General features: G+C 44.5%; 1 long non-coding RNA gene across 1 annotated transcript; it reads left to right on the top strand.

Moving 5' to 3' along the window:
* Window positions 1–259: 259 nt before the first annotated feature.
* On the top strand, window positions 260–1803 carry LOC109530527 (uncharacterized). The gene is made up of 2 exons (XR_002171020.1): window positions 260–474; window positions 1697–1803. It is a non-coding gene; the product is annotated as an uncharacterized LOC109530527 (long non-coding RNA).
* Window positions 1804–3550: the final 1747 nt, after the last annotated feature.

The following is a 3550-nucleotide window of genomic DNA, read 5'->3' as shown; positions in this document are numbered from 1 at the left end:
CTATTTTTTATTTTTCTTCTTCGTGCTACCGCTCTTTTTATTTTTATTCTTCGTGACAGGGCTTCGCTTTGACCTGGGGAGTCAAGTTCAGCATTCGCTTCAATGATGTCTGGCGCCATCTAGCGTCGTGAATGGGTATAATGTCTAGACCCCGAATATAAGACGACCCCCACTTTTTCAGTCTTATTTCAATGCAAAAAACACAGTCTTATATTCGGGCCAATACGGTATATATTATAACAACTGATTTGTGTGATTCTCCACAGAAAGAGACCAAAACGTGTGGTTAAAGTAGACAAAGAGGAGAAGAATGGTGATGGTACCGAAGATGTGGAAAAACTGGCACAAGTACAGAATGATGAGAAAGGTGCACAAAAGAAACAATCCGATGACCTCTGGGCTCGTTTCTTGTCTGATGTTGCCCCCAGACCGAAAGCATCGATGGCTGGGTCACCATCTCACACCACACCGGAGGTAATTTAGGAATAATGCAATGTTTGACACCAGTGTATTGTTTGAAAATCAAATCATAAACTGAGCACGAATGAGAGTGCAACAGCCATATTCAATGCTGTGCAAGTCTCAAGCCAAGCAAGTCTCCTGACGCACCACCTCACAGAACTCCCTGAGGGAAACTGCCAATCATCTTCAGTTCCACATAACAAATGGAGGTTGGTTGAGCAAACTCCCATGCGCCCCATGAGGACCCTGCTGAGGGTATAGAGCTGGTCCACTGTCCCACCACCAGAATAAAAACCACATTACAATTATTTGACTTTCTGATAGTCCCGCCTCTTCAGCACCCCTGAATAGACCTTACCAGGTGGCTGAAAATTGTGATCCTCCTGTAGATGGAACATACCCTCATGTGCCCCCTCTTAACTCATTCACTCCCAAAGACGTTTTTAAACGTCTTTTCAGACTTGGTCCAGAATTGGCTGGTACTGAATGCATTAAACAGGGGACCCACCACCGCGGCCTGCCAATCCAGAAGCACTTTGCCTGACACCCATACCATGTTACAGCCATATGTCAACCAGGACGGCATCCAGAGCCTTTAGGAACGACGGGAAGATGCTTGACGGCATACCCCACCGCCGGAGTCCACCAACTGGTTTGAGGATTGCTGCTATAACAGGCACTGACCACCTTGCTACCGCAGCACCAGTCGGCTACTTCAGCAACGGAGACGCGGCACTGTCCCGTGCTTCCTCAGGGACATGATGGAAATTATCCCAAAGGTGGGAGATGAAACTCCTGATGACAGGGGACTCTGTCAGACGTTCCCAGCCGACCCTCTAAATCCATTCGCATATGCCTGGTAGGATCTTCCCCAACCATCTGAGCCAACTCACCACCAGGTGGTGATCCCTTGACAGCTCCACCCCTCTCTTCACTTGCGTGTCCAAGACATTGGCTGCAAGGCTGCTGACACAACCCTGAAGTCGATCTTAAAACTGTGTCCGAGGGTGTCCTGGTGCGAAGTGCGCATTTGGACAAGCTTGAGTTTTGAACATAATTTGTGATGAGCGCAGTAGTTCATTAACAGACCACTGCTCGCATGCTGCTCTGTGCCTCTCACCGTGAGCAACTCTGGAGAGGAATTGGAACACGGTGTCTTTTGTGGAGGTCTATTTAGGGAACAGTAGTTTCACTTTACTTGATATTCTAACAATCTGTTGTTCTTCTTCTTCAGGCTAATCCTTCTGCTTCTAATGTTTGTATGAGAACTGAATCACAGGAATCGGATACAGCAAAAGTCACCATCGTGAAAGTTTTTGATTTCGCGGGAGAAGAAGTCAGGTACTATATGTCATTGGGGGTGAGACGAGGATTTTTTTTTTTTTTATGTATATTTTTTTACAAATTCAAGATATTAAAAAAAAAAAAAACGTATTTATTAAAAACAGAAAAAAGTAAATAACATTTCAAGAGATAAGTATACTTTTTTGTTTTAAATTGTACGACGTACTATCACGACAGTCGCACATTGACAACTAAATGAATGTTTTTGGAATGTGGGTGAAAACCAGAGTACCCAGAGAAAACCCACGCAGGCCCGGGAGAACATACAAACTCCACACAGGAGTTTGTATGCATTGTGACGTCGATGAGCTAACCACTGGACCACTGGGCCGCCAAAGCTCACAGGACCTGGTATTCCCAGGCGGCCTCGCATCCAAGCACTAACCAGAGCACATTGACAACTAAATGAATGTTTTTGGAATGTGGGTGAAAACCAGAGTACCCAGAGAAAACCCACGCAGGCCCGGGAGAACATACAAACTCCACACAGGAGTTTGTATGCATTGTGACGTCGATGAGCTAACCACTGGACCACTGGGCCGCCAAAGCTCACAGGACCTGGTATTCCCAGGCGGCCTCGCATCCAAGCACTAACCAGAGACGCCCCTGCTGAGCTTTCGACATCGGATGAAATCGGGCATACGGAGGGTGGTATGGCCGTAAAATGATCCAGTTTACCTTCTGCTATAATTCTATTGTGCAGTGTAAGACTGAGACTGAGTGACAGACTGAGCACCGGGACATTCCACCGCGCTTACGCATGACGCACTTATCCGGGCAAGAACAAGTAATGCTCACCAACCACATATAATTGAGACAGGAACTCAACGGTTTACTTACTTTCCACTGTGTTGCTGTAAATGATATACATTACCTCAAATGTCTGAAGTATCAAAAGTATAAATATTTGAATTTGATATTTGATATTAGCATACATAGATCCGAGGTCTGTGGTATTGATATTTCCGTTGCCATCGGCACATCACTTATAAATAGAGGAATTATCGCTGGATTAAGGTGGACATGGGTACATAAATTACTTCAATTGTGCACGGCCCAGCCCAGCCCGTTATAGTAGTAAATACGTGGGACTACTGGCAATCACATTTGTATTGAGTATTTTTCCTGGTGGTAAAAAAAAATATATACATATATGAAATATCATCTTAACCGAAAACAAAATTTACTCAGGACATTGTCAAACTAAATGACACCTTCACAGTGTCAAGGGAAAATAAAAAGAGTAATTCATCCACTGCTGGGTGAGTTGGCTGTGTTCCTCATCAACAAAAATTCAATATGAGCCTGATTTATGACGTTAAAACCTCACTGCAAATGGGTACAACCGGATACCCGGGTGGTAAATGTTCATGAAACAATCCTGACTGTTGGGGAGTGTCAGTTGACAACAAAGAGCTCACTGTTGGCTCAACCATGTCAAAGTCAGTAAATTATAAATTAGTACTCCTCGACTTATTCTCAAGTCATCATACTGACACCTTGATCCTGCACGTTCTCGCACATAATTATCATGCTGTCATAATGGGTTCTCTTTTTCCAAGTGCATGCCTGTGAAGCAACATAGCATGAAGATGTCAAAGAACCATAACCAAAGCTGAGAAGCCTGATAGAACCTGCATTTTTGGACTTGTAAGCAGAGTCTTCGACCAAGCTTGGGAGTCAAAATGACACCTTTCTTTCACGAGCTCATTCATTTGTCATGTCCCGTTTTCGACAGCAGGTG

This window comes from Hippocampus comes, unplaced genomic scaffold, assembly GCF_001891065.2.
Source record: "Hippocampus comes isolate QL1 unplaced genomic scaffold, H_comes_QL1_v1.1 scaffold282, whole genome shotgun sequence".
In the NCBI taxonomy this organism is placed as follows: domain Eukaryota; kingdom Metazoa; phylum Chordata; class Actinopteri; order Syngnathiformes; family Syngnathidae; genus Hippocampus; species Hippocampus comes.
Note: the sequence above shows the minus strand (reverse complement) of the source record. Positions and strands in the feature narration are given on the sequence as shown.